At 32.5% G+C, this 17,295-nt stretch overlaps 2 long non-coding RNA genes across 2 annotated transcripts; both read left to right on the top strand.

Annotated features, from left to right (window-relative positions):
* The first annotated feature begins 1,605 nt into the window (after positions 1–1,605).
* On the top strand, positions 1,606–3,732 carry LOC149498098 (uncharacterized). Its single transcript, XR_016319468.1, has 3 exons — positions 1,606–1,727; positions 2,717–2,788; positions 3,522–3,732. It is a non-coding gene; the product is annotated as an uncharacterized LOC149498098 (long non-coding RNA).
* A 3,908-nt stretch (positions 3,733–7,640) lies between these two features.
* On the top strand, positions 7,641–9,747 carry LOC149498097 (uncharacterized). The gene is made up of 3 exons (XR_016319708.1): positions 7,641–7,742; positions 8,732–8,803; positions 9,537–9,747. It is a non-coding gene; the product is annotated as an uncharacterized LOC149498097 (long non-coding RNA).
* Positions 9,748–17,295: the final 7,548 nt, after the last annotated feature.

Genomic DNA, 17,295 nt, shown 5'->3' with positions numbered 1-17,295 from the left:
TGCATACATAATATTTTCACTGTAGACTAATTAAAGATAAGTTCTTTAAAAGACTAATAGATTAAGGCAAAACAAACAACCATGCCTACCCATTATCTTCACCATCAGATGTGTTTTTCATCTCTTCATTAATGTCAGCAAGTGTCTCTTCCACAACCTCGCTTGCTTTAAGCGTCTCATCCACAAATCTTCAAACCTATTTGCTACAAATGGATCTTGTGTGTCTGGTTGGGTCTCATCACTGTCAACTTCATTCTTTTCTTCACCATTATCCTCAATACGGGCACGCTCATCAACATCATTTCAGCACTTTTGTTCTTTTCATTTTGTGCAGCAGGTACATCTTCAGTTTTGTCGTGCACATCTCTATTTCTCTCACCCTGCTTTTCCAGAATCTGGTCTCTATTTCCCTTGTTGTGCTCATGTAATGGTGTGTCTGGAATCTCAGTGAACTGACCCATGGATTACACAGTATTCTCAGTGTCACCAGCAAATGCCTTAAGTTCTTCAATATGTGTGCATTTTTTATCAACCTTTTCCATCAAAGCATGCATCATAGAATTCATTATCTTTATTCTTTTCAAAACCTCTTCGTCAGCATTTGTAGAGACCCTTAGTGCCCTTCTTGGAACATTGGAAGGTTGCTTCACAGTGCAATTTTCATCCTTGCTACCCCAGTCCATCACATCATTAGGTTGCATATATTTGAGAAGCGTCCATTCTCTATTTTTTGTTCTCACTATGTGTTACAAGAACTCAAGTAGCTTGCATTTATCTTCTCTATGTGCTCTATGTTGTCTCCCTTTTCCCTAGACAAATCAACACCAATTTTCATTATGCACTTAGAAATCAATCTTGCATAAGGCAAGTGAATGCAATTTTTTTCCTACTCTTATACTTCTCTGAGCTCATAATTCTATTTTGTTAGTCAAATCTTTCATTATTTTTTTATTATACTATAGCAGAATAAATAATATTATTTTTAATAATTTCTAACATAATTTTTTATTTGATTGGTTATGAATCAAACTAGAATATATTATAATTAGTAAAAGCCATTTCACAAGAAAGTAGTTATTTTTATTATAATAAATATATTTTTTAATTGGTAAATTAAAAAAAATATATATATCATAAAGAATATTTGTAATATCCTCAATTTTGTAGTTCTTTCTATTTTAGCTTTTTCGATGAATTCGGTTATCCGAATAAAAGGAAAACTTAAAATAATGGGAAACACTATAGATTGAGGATATTAATATTAATTAAATGAAACATTAATTGATCTTTACAAATCCATGTGAAAGCTTAAAGGAAATCAAAAATGAGTTGAAAGATGAATGACTTCTCAGTAAAGCACGAGTTTACCTGAAAAGCCTGAAAAACGGTAATTTCCGTACGATTTTTACCAAGTGGAGTTTAGAATATTAAATACACTTGGTTTATACCTAATAGGACTAAAGTAAAGTGATTAAAAAGATTAGAGTGCCAAAGGATGAAGGGAAAACAAAATGGAGGATTATAGTGCAATTTGCAATTAAAGGACATGGAAGGAATTTTTAATAAAGTTTATTATATAATTTTTATGAAGAAGTGAAGAGAAGCACGACACTTACCACCCATTTTGCAGTTCAGGTCGTTCAAGAAGAGAGGAGGAGGGTTTTGAGTCAAAACCAAGCAAAAAGAAGGTGAAAATCAAAGAATTTTCAAGTAATTCTTAAGAAAAGGTTAGTTATTTTCACTTCCTCCTTCATTTCTATGGATTACTTTTTGAATTCCATGAACTTTGAAGTGAGGTGCTTGTATGTGTAATCTGATTTGGTGAAGATGAAGTGATGAGAAGTGATTTAAGGTGATTTAAGATGATTGAAAGTAGTTATGCATGAATTCAAAGTCTAAGTTGCATAAGTCACCAAGATGGATGATTTTGAGTTTGGTTTTGATATTCTATGAACTATGGACTCTGCTATATCTTATATTATGATGTTATTTCAGTAATAGAAGAGTTGGATTGCATGAATTTGTGCTGGAAGTGAGTTGAGAATGCTTAAATAAACTTATCATTGTTGGACATGTTACAGTTATGCTGCCTGAAATTCAGCTTCTGTAATTGACCTATTTGACTAAGCAAATGAACTCCAAAATTTATGAAATTTGATATGAAGATAGGCTGAGATGTTGGGTAGGTCGTGTTAAACTTTAAAGGCCGTTGGATAAAAGGAAATGGAGTTATAAGTAAATCAATGCAGGCTGCTCAGCATGAGAAAAACTGAACTTCAGATTCTATAATTATGTCATTTAAGAATGCAAATGAGCTTTAAAAATTATGAAATTTTCCAGAACAGTACCCTAAGATGTTTGGAACATGCTGTCAAAATTTCAGGGCAATTGAATATGGGGAATTCAAGATATAGTCAACGCAATGCCAGCTACTCAAATGCTGAAATTCTGCATTTCATAAACCTTGAACGAATTTAGCATGCTATTCACTTCTATTGTTTTCATTGTTAGTATTTTGTGTCTAGGATGTGGTTAAGTGTTGGATATGAAGTGTTTCATGCTTAAACTCAGATCATATAACACTTGGACAAGTATAGTGAAAATGAAAGAAAAAGCATGAGACTACATTCTAATGCTTAATTTACATTCTTATAGAAGTGCATGTGTGTACATTGTGTAGTATGATCTTAATGTGAGTATTAATATCATGCTACAGCTGCTGAGAGAAAGGGACTTGAGGAGAGGGTGATTACTAGAGGAAAAGGGCTAGGGGAGCCATCTAGTTCAGGTTAGTGTATATTATTCCTTTCCTACTTTTATTTAAACAAAATGAAATTGATTTTGCAAAATATTTTCAATGGATTTGCTTTATGAATTATAATTATATTCATAAGTTTTTAAAGAGGAAAAAGATTATTTTGAAAGCATACGACCGAATGATATTTGTAAATGAATTTTATGATTCTTATACCTTGAAAGAGGAGGATGTTGGCCAATTGATACCTGTAGTATGAGGGGTGGCCGTGATTGAATGTTTTTAGCAGTGGTTGTGAAATGAAATGTTGTCCATTGTGATTTTGATATTAGTACATAAATGGAATGGTTTAAAAGTCTTACAGCTGATATAGATATGGTTATTACCCCGAATATCATTTCATTTGTTGAAGTTGATATTACGATCGATTGAACATGGATATCATCACTAGATGATATATGATTGATATGAAATTCTCCCTCCATGTTGAGGCTGTAGATTGCTCCCTCTTCTGTTGAAATCATATCACAGATTGAGGTTGTAGATAGCAGGTCTAGATGTGCACATTAGACACTGATGGCCCTCAGAATTGACTCTATAAAAGCTGTAAAGACTATATTATGAATTGATGATTTAAATGGTATTGATTTATTTTGTTTCTTATTTTCTTTACCATGGTGGATTTATGAATTGTCATTCCTTATTATTTTTATTAGTACACCACTAAGCCATATGCTTAGCGATAGTTGCTTTTGTACTATCGCAGGTAAAGGAAAGGAAAAAGAACCAAGAGAGGATCATTTTTATTTGATGTAGATAGTATGCTACTGATGTAGCTATTGTATATTTGACTTCTTTTGGAATATGTATGATGTATTAAACATTAACAGATCATTTATGTATATTTGAGCAGATTCATGTAAATTATGATTGTATGAATTTGAAAATTTATAGTCTATTAAAGTAATTAATTTCTATTATGTATCTAAGATTTGAACAGGACTCCAATATGTAATTAAATCATCCATGGACTTATGGGTTATGGAACCATTTTATTTTATGTTTTTTTTTTATAATATGTTTAAGAAATTATATTGAGATTAATATCTACCAAAAGAAGTTATATATATTTAATAACTAAATTATTTTGCTACAAGATATAAAAATGAAGGAATTAAAAGGATTAAGTCCCTTGTAGTATACTTAGTAAGCATTTATAAGAATTAAGTGCTTATTAATTATATTACGGGCGACATGCCATGTCTTACAGTAGGGTAAGGTGTGACATGTTTATTTTGGTATCAGAGCAGTTTTAATTGCATATTGGATCATATTTTTACTGCATAAAAATGTGTGAAATGTAATCTGCTCAAATATGACATGCCTGTTAATTGTTGGATATCTACATCATACAATATTCTAATACGATGCATGGTTTTCTGTGATAATATACAGAGAGCGTGTTATTTTTGATCGATAGTATGGAGGGTGTTAGTCGGGGAGATAATTTTAATCCGCTTGAGGAGCAGTCTGAAGCGAGACAGGAAGAGCGTGGTAATGCTCCCGAGCATGCTGATGTCCCTATTGCACCAGCTGCTGACCCTATAGCCCAGCAGATGGCTGCGTTATTGAGAGAAATGGCGGGTAACTTACAGCAACAGCAGCAGCCAATTAGACAGTATGATAAGTTGGTTAAGTATGGGGCCACAGAGTTTTCCGGCACCACTGACCCGATGGTAGCTGAGCAGTGGCTCGAGAGGATTGATAGGGTTTTCCTAAAACTCCAGTGTGATGATGCTCAGAAGTACGATTATGCAGTCTCTTTACTTCAGGAAGATGCATATGAGTGGTGGAAGACAGTTCCTAGGAGCAGAGTGCAACCACCAGTTCTGACTTGGACAGACTTCCTAAGGGAGTTTAAGAAAAAGTATGTTCCATCTAGCTATGTGGATGCCAGAATAGAGGAGTTTCTGCAGCTCAAACAGGATCATAGGACTGTAGTTGAGTATGAGAGGGAGTTTACTCGGTTGAGTTATTATGCTGGGAGGATGTTAGTTACAGGTAGGGACAGGTGCAAGAGATTTGAACAGGGATTGAAGCCCAGTATTAAGAGCCATGTGATCGGCTTTGAACATGAGAATTTTTCTGCATTGGTATCACAAGCTCTGAATCAAGAGCAGGTTGATCAAGAAAAGGCTACAGAGGAGAAGAGTGTCAGGAGGACTTTCCCAGTGGCTAGTAGCTCTAGTAATAAAAAGAGGAGATTCTTCAGTCCATTTCCTCCTAGATCTAGCAGTGTGAGGCCACAGAGCCAGAGACAGTTCAGACCACCATTGCCACCTCCACGAGCTCCTCCAGTTACTCGTAGTTGTGTTCATTGTGGTAGATATCATGGCGGAGTGTGTAAGTTGACCACAGGAGCATGTTTTAACTGTGGCGAGGTTGGACACTTTGTGAGGGATTGCCCTAAACCGAGAATGACTACGGCATATACAGCCACAGGGGGATCGATTCAAAGACCAGCTGCTAGTTATGGATCTTCTCAGTCTTCAGGCAGAGGTAGAGGCAGCGGTAGAGGTAGCATGTCGGGTAGTCAGGGGACAGTGAATCAACCAGAGCCTATTGGTGTGCCAGCTAGAGTTTATGTTATGAGGCAGAGGCAGGATGCTGATGCAGCTGATGTGGTGACTGGTATATTTCCTTTATTTAATCATGATGTTTATGTGTTATTTGATCCTGGATCATCTCACTCTTATATTAGTGCTGGGATTTCTTGCTATGCATCTGTTCCTTGTTTGCGATTGGGGTATGATGTGCTTGTATCGAGTCCATTAGGACAGGAGGTTATTGTTAACAAATTATATCCTGATTGCCCACTCATAATCCAAGATCATGTATTCCCTTCTGATTTAGTTGAGATGCCTTTCAGAGATTTTGATGTTATTTTGGGCATGGATTGGTTAAAAAAATATCAAGCAGTGGTTGATTGTGACCTTAAGAAGATACTATTTAAACTGCCAGAATATATTGATGTGGTGATACAGGGTGAGAGACAGATACTTCCTTCATCTGTGATAACTGCAGCTTTAGCTCAGAAATTGATCCGTCATGGGTGTGAGGCATACCTAGCTCACATTGTGGACACAAGGGTAGGTACTCCTAGTCTTAAGGACATTCCTACTGTGTGTGACTTTCCAGATGTTTTTCCAGAAGAATTACCAGGATTGCCGCCAGAAAGGGAAGTTGAATTCGAGATTGAGGTTATGACAGGGACTCAACCGATCTCCATTACTCCTTATAAGATGGCTCCTGCTGAATTAAAAGAATTGAAAGCACAATTACAGGAATTGCTTGATAAGGGGTTTATTCGTCCTAGTGTGTCACCATGGGGAGCTCCAGTGCTATTTGTAAAGAAGAAAGATGGCGGTTTACGGTTGTGCATCGATTACCGTCAGTTGAATAAGGTCACAGTCAAGAATAAGTATCCTTTGCCAAGGATTGATGACCTCTTTGATCAGCTTCAAGGTGCTTCTGTATTCTCTAAGATAGATTTGAGATCGGGGTATTATCAACTCAGGGTTAAAGAGCAGAGTATTCCTAAGACGGCATTCAGGACTCGCTATGGCCATTATGAGTTTCTAGTTATGCCATTCGGATTAACTAATGCTCCAGCAGCATTCATGGCTTTGATGAACACGATCTTCAGACCTTACCTTGACCAGTTTGTTGTGGTTTTTATTGATGACATTCTGGTATATTCCAAAGATATAGAAGAGCATGATAAGCACCTAAGAATCATTTTTCAAACTCTTCGAGAAAAACAACTTTATGCTAAGTTTTCTAAATGTGAATTTTGGTTAGCACAAGTTGCTTTTCTTGGTCATATTGTATCTGCAGAGGGTATTGCAGTGGATCCTGGTAAGATTGAGGCTATTTCCAGTTGGAAGCCACCAAAGAATGTTTCCGAGATTCGTAGTTTCTTGGGTTTGGCTGGCTATTATCGCAAGTTTGTTAAGGGATTTTCTATCATTGCTTTGCCCTTAACTCAACTATTGCGGAAGAATGTTAGGTTTGAATGGACAGATAAATGTCAGGAGAGCTTTGATAAGCTAAAGAAGTGCTTGACTGAAGTGCCAGTTTTGACTTTACCTATTCCAGGTAAAGAGTTTACTGTTTATAGTGATGCTTCTCATAATGGCTTAGGTTGTGTGTTGATGCAGGATAGAAATGTTATTGCTTACGCATCACGCCAACTTAAACCACATGAGAGGAATTATCCTACACATGATTTGGAACTTGCAGCCATTGTATTTGCATTGAAGATATGAGAAGACAACATCCACAATTATTCAGAGATCTATAACAGGTAAAATTTCGAGACGAAATTTCTTTAAGGAGGGAAGAGTTGTAATATCCTCAATTTTGTAGTTCTTTCTATTTTAGCTTTTTCGATGAATTCGGTTATCCGAATAAAAGGAAAACTTAAAATAATGGGAAACACTATAGATTGAGGATATTAATATTAATTAAATGAAACATTAATTGATCTTTACAAATCCATGTGAAAGCTTAAAGGAAATCAAAAATGAGTTGAAAGATGAATGACTTCTCAGTAAAGCACGATTTTACCTGAAAAGCCTGAAAAACGGTAATTTCCGTACGATTTTTACCAAGTGGAGTTTAGAATATTAAATACACTTTGTTTATACCTAATAGGACTAAAGTAAAGTGATTAAAAAGATTAGAGTGCCAAAGGATGAAGGGAAAACAAAATGGAGGATTATAGTGCAATTTGCAATTAAAGGACATGGAAGGAATTTTTAATAAAGTTTATTATATAATTTTTATGAAGAAGTGAAGAGAAGCACGACACTTACCACCCATTTTGCAGTTCAGGTCGTTCAAGAAGAGAGGAGGAGGTTTTGAGTCAAAACCAAGCAAAAAGAAGGTGAAAATCAAAGAATTTTCAAGTAATTCTTAAGAAAAGGTTAGTTATTTTCACTTCCTCCTTCATTTCTATGGATTACTTTTTGAATTCCATGAACTTTGAAGTGAGGTGCTTGTTTGTGTAATCTGATTTGGTGAAGATGAAGTGATGAGAAGTGATTTAAGGTGATTTAAGATGATTGAAAGTAGTTATGCATGAATTCAAAGTCTAAGTTGCATAAGTCACCAAGATGGATGATTTTGAGTTTGGTTTTGATATTCTATGAACTATGGACTCTGCTATATCTTATATTATGATGTTATTTCAGTAATAGAAGAGTTGGATTGCATGAATTTGTGCTGGAAGTGAGTTGAGAATGCTTAAATAAACTTATCATTGTTGGACATGTTACAGTTATGCTGCCTGAAATTCAGCTTCTGTAATTGACCTATTTGACTAAGCAAATGAACTCCAAAATTTATGAAATTTGATATGCAGATAGGCTGAGATGTTGGGTAGGTCGTGTTAAAATTTAAAGGCCGTTGGATAAAAGGAAATGGAGTTATAAGTAAATCAATGCAGGCTGCTCAGCATGAGAAAAACTGAACTTCAGATTCTATAATTATGTCATTTAAGAATGCAAATGAGCTTTAAAAATTATGAAATTTTCCAGAACAGTACCCTAAGATGTTTGGAACATGCTGTCAAAATTTCAGGGCAATTGAATATGGGGAATTCAAGATATAGTCAACGCAATGCCAGCTACTCAAATGCTGAAATTCTGCATTTCATAAACCTTGAACGAATTTAGCATGCTATTCACTTCTATTGTTTTCATTGTTAGTATTTTGTGTCTAGGATGTGGTTAAGTGTTGGATATGAAGTGTTTCATGCTTAAACTCAGATCATATAACACTTGGACAAGTATAGTGAAAATGAAAGAAAAAGCATGAGACTACATTCTAATGCTTAATTTACATTCTTATAGAAGTGCATGTGTGTACATTGTGTAGTATGATCTTAATGTGAGTATTAATATCATGCTACAGCTGCTGAGAGAAAGGGACTTGAGGAGAGGGTGATTACTAGAGGAAAAGGGCTAGGGGAGCCATCTAGTTCAGGTTAGTGTATATTATTCCTTTCCTACTTTTATTTAAACAAAATGAAATTGATTTTGCAAAATATTTTCAATGGATTTGCTTTATGAATTATAATTATATTCATAAGTTTTTAAAGAGGAAAAAGATTATTTTGAAAGCATACGACCGAATGATATTTGTAAATGAATTTTATGATTCTTATACCTTGAAAGAGGAGGATGTTGGCCAATTGATACCTGTAGTATGAGGGGTGGCCGTGATTGAATGTTTTTAGCAGTGGTTGTGAAATGAAATGTTGTCCATTGTGATTTTGATATTAGTACATAAATGGAATGGTTTAAAAGTCTTACAGCTGATATAGATATGGTTATTACCCCGAATATCATTTCATTTGTTGAAGTTGATATTACGATCGATTGAACATGGATATCATCACTAGATGATATATGATTGATATGAAATTCTCCCTCCATGTTGAGGCTGTAGATTGCTCCCTCTTCTGTTGAAATCATATCACAGATTGAGGTTGTAGATAGCAGGTCTAGATGTGCACATTAGACACTGATGGCCCTCAGAATTGACTCTATAAAAGCTGTAAAGACTATATTATGAATTGATGATTTAAATGGTATTGATTTATTTTGTTTCTTATTTTCTTTACCATGGTGGATTTATGAATTGTCATTCCTTATTATTTTTATTAGTACACCACTAAGCCATATGCTTAGCGATAGTTGCTTTTGTACTATCGTAGGTAAAGGAAAGGAAAAAGAACCAAGAGAGGATCATTTTTATTTGATGTAGATAGTATGCTACTGATGTAGCTATTGTATATTTGACTTCTTTTGGAATATGTATGATGTATTAAACATTAACAGATCATTTATGTATATTTGAGCAGATTCATGTAAATTATGATTGTATGAATTTGAAAATTTATAGTCTATTAAAGTAATTAATTTCTATTATGTATCTAAGATTTGAACAGGACTCCAATATGTAATTAAATCATCCATGGACTTATGGGTTATAGAACCATTTTTTTTATGTTTTTGTTTTTTTATAATATGTTTAAGAAATTATATTGAGATTAATATCTACCAAAAGAAGTTATATATATTTAATTACTAAATTATTTTGCTACAAGATATAAAAATGAAGGAATTAAAAGGATTAAGTCCCTTGTAGTATACTTAGTAAACATTTATAAGAATTAAGTGCTTATTAATTATATTACGGGCGACATGCCATGTCTTACAGTAGGGTAAGGTGTGACAATATTAATTAAATTATAAAAGCTATTTTATTGCACAAGGCATTAGCTATCTTATTGCATAAGAAATTTTTTAAACATTCTTTCCTAAATTTTCTTATTTTGATGTTTTTGTTTTTGTATCTTGTCACTTTACATTATAAGTTTTTTGGTTTTTTTGGTTTTTATCTTTGTTATGTAATCAAATTTTATTTTTTAATTCTCGTAAATGTCCTGATTTGTTTATCTACATATTAAACTTTCAAAGAATTGAGTTTATTTAATAAACTACAGTTTCTTATATCTTCGTATAATTAGATTTATTTCATTTCATTTATAATGTATCACTAATTATAATTGTTAAGTTTCAAAGTAAGTATATGTACAAAAGTAACAATAAGAAGTGTAACACTGAGATCAATAAAAAAAAAAATGGTTAGATTTAATGATGATTAATTACTCCCTATTTTGACTGACTAACAAAGTAAATAATTCCTCTGGATTTTCTATAACTGGTTTGCTTTTCCAGTAAATAACCCTATTCTGATTTACTCTATTAGCTAGTAAAGTTCTATGTCTAGTCTATATGTTTATTTGTAATTCTTGATATTACAAATGAATTTTAATTCTATCTAAAATTCAATTCTAAGTGAATTCTAACAAATTTATTTTTAAATAAAAATAAGTATAAAAATTGAGTCTCATTCAATCCCCAATTGATAAGTATTGTTCAATTTTTTTTTATTGCCTAATTAGTAGCTTTTAGAAAGCATTAGCATATGCTTTACAATTTATAGTCAACATCACTAATTATATGGAGTAATTTTCTAAAACAGTAGAGTATTTTAGAAAATAAAAGCGAATGAATTTTCAATTTTAAATTAATTTCAAACATGAAAACTCATTTATAAATCCATTCTCTTTTTCTTTGAGTATTACGGGAGGGAGATTCGAACCTAAATTTATAAATGAATTCTGATCCTATCTAGAATCCATTTTTAAATGAAATCCACATTTTGAATTTATTTATAATAAATGGAGTTGAAGTAAAAAAATATATATGAAAATATAGTCTCATTCAACTCTCAACTGATAAATATTATTTAATAATTTTTTTGTTGCCTAATTACCAGCTTTTAAAAAACATTAGTACATGCTTTATTCTCTATAGTCAATATCGATAATCATATGGAGTAATTTTCTAAAATAGTATAGTATTTTAGAAAATTAAGGCAAATGAATTATCAATTTTGAATTTATTCCAAACATGAATATATTTTCAAATAAATTCTAGAAAAAAAATCTAAAAATACATTAGAAAGTGAATTCTACCTTTTGAATTCATTTATCACAAATAGAACTTTAAGTAAAAAAAATTATGTATGAAAATATTGATCTAATCAATCATCAATTTATAAGCATTGTTCAATTGTTTTTTTCTTGGCCTAATTTCTAGCTTTTATAAAAGATTGGCAAGCGCTTTACTCTCTATAAGCAGCATCACTATGAAGCAATTTTCTAAAATAGTAGAGTATTTTAGAAAATAAAAGTAAATGAAAATTCATTTACAAATGGATTCTAATTCTATCTAGAATTCATTTCTTAATGAATTTCACATTTTGAATTCATTTATAACTAATAGATCTTTAAATAAAAAATATGTGTAAAAATTTAATTTTATTCTATCCCCAATTGAAAATATTATTCAATTATTTTTTGTTGCGTAATTATTAATTTTTAGAAAATATTGGCACATGTTTTACTCCCTATAGTCAACGTAACTAATTAAATGGAACAATTTTTCAAAATAGTAGGGTACTTATATTATACATTTATAACTACATTAAATACATAAAATCTTCTAAAATAATAGGGTATAGTAGTGCTAGTTGCATTATATATTTACAAATAGATATAAAATGGAATGATGATTACAATTCGTAAATTTTTTTAATTACATGACCAAATATAGTAAATGGAATGTTAATTACGTTCATTACAATACATTTTTCATTACATTACATCTTTGATTACATTATATTACATTGCATCCAACTAAACAAAGCTTAAAGAAATAACTATGACTATGAACGGAAGGAATAGAAATGGTCCCCATAAATCTCTCGAAAATTCTGAATGCCACAAATTTTATAGTTTATAGTTTGTTGGCATATTATTTGTTGGCATAGATGGTGGAACTCATTAACTTTATAGTTTTACTTTGAGAGTAATCTCTGGCCTTTTGCACATTATAAACTCTTGGAACCTTGATGAGAGGTGCCAACAACTTTGGCCCCTGCTTACTGACAGGTGCAGTTACTTCCAGAAAAACAGCGTGGGAACTGTACATTAATTTTTTCAAAAAAAATTCTTTGGTCTTCTATAGCATCTCATAAATGGCCGCTGAAATTATGCAGTTGTAGTTCAACAATTTGGGTACTGTCAATGTATAGCCACAATTTCCAGGCTCAAAACATGTGCTATGTTTGTACTATGATCTTAATTCACTACATCCTTGCAAAAGACCCTTCTTTTGGCATTTCTGTGATTTTTTTTCAGACTAAAGTTAGTCTCCAGCAGATAGTTTTATAGTCACAATGTGGTAAAAATTTTCATTCTGATAATCATTCTTTGAACATGGAAATGACATTGAGAACTTTCTGTTTTATGAGTTGCGCCCTTCAGTCAAAATATCCACTACCTTTATTGAACTTCTTTTGATTTATCCTGAGTTGGGGGTGGTTTTTGAACATTCTCTATAAAATTATTTTTCTCATTCTTTTTTTATTTATTTTTTATTTCGAAGTGTTGTAAAGAAAACTTTTATGGTACTCAAATTTCTTGTTATTAAGGTATGGGATGGTCAAACCCGTTGATGGACTTGTCAATGTCAAAGATGTAATTGAAATGGGGAGTTTTTTCTTTTTATTTCTTTATTTTTTATTTTATGATGTTTTAGTTTTGAATAAAGGCAGCTGATCTCTAATGTTTGAGTTCATCACTAAGCTAGGCAGAAAAAGCTAGTAGGTCATGGTTTCTTGTATTCTGTTCATGAACAAAGGCAGAGCAAGCTCAAAAGGGTTTACAATTATATCTAAGTGGATATGCTTATAGATTATAAGCATGTTAACTGGAGAGCTTGACATGAAATCAAAGTATTTGGGTTGTTACGGCAACTAGTGTGAGTTAAAGACGGAAAAGAGAAGGGCTGTTCAAAATCTAAAAGTGACCAACTGATTAGATAAAAATAACCCTGCCCAAATTTCTTAGATTCATTTGAGGCTTGATCAGTTTTGGGTTAATTTTATTGGTCATTCAGTTTACGTTGGTCTCAGGTTAGGTTCAGCAGAATTGATTTTCAGCTGGTCAGCGAAAATGGCTGTATGGCAGTTTTGGATCTCAACCCCTTTCCCTAATGCATATAGAGTCAAGGCCATAAATCTTAGGGGCTTTGATTTTAATGAAATCTGTACTTCAATCTATATATGTTTCTGGTCCTTCATAAAAGCACCATCGATTTTAGCTTGTTCAGTGCTCTATTGGCCTCCTATATCACATGGATTCACAAGTTGTATCTACTTTTCTGGTGTGTTTATGGTTCTTTTGCTTTTTATGGATTTTGGTGTTGATAATTGATTTTTGTGCTTTCTGGTTTGAGTACTGTTATCTGCTTTGGTCTACCTGTTTTTGTCTCTTTCTCCTACATGCTTAGGCACACTCCCTCATCTGACTATTCTTTGTTGTTTGGTCCTTTCGTGCTTTTTGTTTTTGTTTGATATGCTATTCTTAGGACTTTTGATTGAGCTAGGCTTGTTTACTCTGCATGATATGATATTTTCTTGGATATAAAATTAAGATTTATCTGTTCTGCTTAATGGGCTCATATGATAAAATCTGAAAATTCTCTGAAACTACAGATTAGAATGAGGTTAAACAATTAAAATTGCATTCATTTTGATATTTTCACTGAACCAGTTGAGGTTTAATTTTGATCATGGAAATAAGATAGTTTTGGAAAGTGCAAGTTTCAATTTGAGTGGCTCTAGTCAATCTTTTATGGAAGTAACAACAATAGCTTCCTGACTCATGTCTAGTCAGGTCCATACTACCCTGTCTTTTCTCCTCCTACCTCTTCTGTTTTCTCTTTTCAATGTGAGTAAAAATTCTGGCATGAGCTGCATGACACATGACCAGTACTAAAAAGAGATGCAGGTATCCCTGCCTCGAGAGGAGAGGAAAAGATTGGGGTGGGCAGTAAAATTTAGATGTCATAGCCAATGGCAGATAGCAATAGTTGGATAAGAAGAATTTGAAGATGATAGAGCTATGTGGTTTAGAATGTTTATTATATTTGAGCTGTATTGGCTCATCCTTTCGCACACTGGGCTTAAAGCTGTAGTTTGTTTGATTAGCCTGGAAAATTGTTCCTCACAGTAGTCGCAAACTTTTTGAACTATATTGGGTAGGATTAATATGGTTGGGGCTGTGAAACATTCTGCACGCTAGGCATGTGATTCTGTAATGACAAGTGGATCTTGTGGAGTGATGGAGTAGGGAGTCTTGATGGTTCCTTCTAGAAATAAGGGTTTGTCTGGTAGAAAAATATACAAATTCATCATTTGTGGATGGTGCTCAATGTATACTTCCCTTTTTTTTTTTTTTCGCATCAATTTGGTTTCTTGAGTTTGGATCTATGGGTAGTTCAATTTGGTGTTAAAATGTGAATTGTAGGTTATGCACTTCCGAAGTTTGCGCAACTCACCGTGACGTCCTATTATGCTGCCTCAAGCGCCTCGCATTATGGGATTTCACTACTTACCAGACATGTTGAAGAAGCCCATACTTCCCAGGTTTCAGCAAGAAAGGCTTAGATGAGTCTTTGCAAGTGCACATACTGTAGAATATACTTCCCTCAATTTTGTAAGTACTGTCATATTTGTTGGCATAGATGGTGGAACTCATTAACTTTATAGTTTTACCTTTTTTTTTTTTTTTTTTTTTTTTTTTGGGTAACAAATTTATTGAGATCATTTTGATGAATGAGAAATCATAAAATATTGTATAAAAATCAGTTTGGAGTGCGCTCTATAAATTAATTTACTCATCGCATATATTTTTCCTTGAGAAATTAATAAATTTGATGTAAAATATATTTTTAATGTTATGAGCCAATTTAAAGTAATTAAATATTTGGTAAAATTACTTAAAAGTGATTTCAAATGTTTGGTTGAAAGAAGACATTAGTAATTAAATTTTCAATTTATAGACCAACCGTGTCACTGAATTTATTCTCTTTTTCAATTTTGACCTCCATCTAGATTTCACTAGAAAGTGAACTCGGATGTGGTCATTAGTAGCTTCTATATATTGTCACTTAAGCGCCGTAAGGACACCTAATATCATTGCATCAAAAGGACTAACGACTAAATAAAGCTCTGACTTTGGCATTTGATTTAATTTTGAACAATATTTTTAATTTTGTGAATTTATTATTATTTTTTTATCAACTTTAGCGTCTGTTTAAAACCTGTAAGAAACTAATTAGTGAGTGGTGATAATGAAACGGAATCTATCGATTAATGAAGGCGCATAATTATGAATGGTACAAAGTAGGTAAGAAATTAACTAGTGAGTGGAGGCAATAAAACGGGAGCTATCAATTAATGCAGGCGCATAAATAAGAAGGGTACAAAGTAGGGGTGGCCACGGTTTTGAAACCGAATCAAAAATTGACGGTTTCGGTACTGGTTCCAATTCCTTAACGGTTTTAAAATCGGAAAAATTTCAGTCGGGTTACTTCCTATAGTCAACGCAACTAATTACATGGAACAAATTTTCAAAATAGCAGGGTATTTATATTTCAAATTCATAACTACATTAAATATTTATAATGTTCTAAAATAATAGGGTATAGTAGTGCTAATTGCATTATATATTTACAAATACATATAACATGGAATGATGATTACAATCCATAAATTTTTTTAATTACATGATCAAATATGGTAAATGTAATGTTAATTACATTCATTACAATATATTTTTCATTGTATTATATTTTTGATTACATTACATTACATTACATCCAACCAAATATAGCCCAAGGAAATAACTATGACTATAAATGGAAGGAACACAAATGGTCCCCGTAAATCTCTCAAAAATTCTGAATGCCACAAAAATAAAATCTTTAAATTGAGAGCATATTTTATGCTTTAGGCGAATAAAAAATATTCGTTATACTACCAAATATTTGTTATACTGAAATACCAGTAGTACATAGCTTTCATGGCTTCAAAATGGCAGAACCCTAGACGGAGAGAGGGGCAACCAGGGGTGGCCCCCGCCCCCGCCCCCTAACCAAAATTTTTTTTAATAAATTGCCCCATAAAATATGAAAATTTTTTATTTTACTCTTTAAATACTAAATTTACTAAAATTTTCCCCTTCAACTCTAATTCTAGCTCCTGGCAGAACTATCCAACGATTTGAATCCTTTAGAAAATGTTTCTCCTCATTTGCTTTTAGATTTAAAGTAACCCATAACGTGGCAGTTAGACATGCGTCACGTCTATTATGCACAGGCCTAACTGATCCAAAGACTTTTGAACTTTGAATTCAAACTGAATTTGGTCTTTAAGGTTTTCGGACGACTAAAAGGTTGTTGATTCAAATCCTGATTCCAATTCGATACTTTCTGCTATATTTTCAATTTAACACTTTTTATATCTTGAATCAATTCAGAGTCCTCATATGAATTGGTGATTCTAGGTTGGTATTGATTCTAAAATTGTCTGTAGATTTTAAAATTTGCCGTAGATTTTTTAATGAAGTGATTTAGAGAAACAAATATATATTTATTTTTAATTTTTGCTAACTTGCAATGATACTTTAACCTGAAAATGATTTGATGACGATCGGTAGTCAAGCTTTAAAACTACTTGTAAAAGACATTTGAATTATAAAAAGATTGTCTATAGAATCTTTTGCATTCCATATTATGCAGTATACAAAATACATTAATCAGTTCTAGCCGAAATTTCAAGAACTTATGCAAAGATGCAAAAATGAAATGACAAAATGCAAACTAATAATAAGTAGAAAATATAAAATGCAGCAAAAGTAAATAAGGAATAGAAAACATTAATTTTTTACTAATTTAGTGCATATTTTCAACGTACAAAAGTTTAGAATTTTTTTATTCATAAGGATCGATATCGAACATTTGATTTCTTACTTAAAAGAACCTTAATCCATTGCA

This window comes from Jatropha curcas, chromosome 2 (assembly GCF_041381405.1).
Source record: "Jatropha curcas cultivar XTBG-Jc1 chromosome 2, XTBG_Jcur_1.0, whole genome shotgun sequence".
NCBI lineage: Eukaryota > Viridiplantae > Streptophyta > Magnoliopsida > Malpighiales > Euphorbiaceae > Jatropha > Jatropha curcas.
The sequence above is the reverse complement of the archived record's forward strand: the minus strand, read 5'-3'. Positions and strand labels throughout refer to the sequence as shown.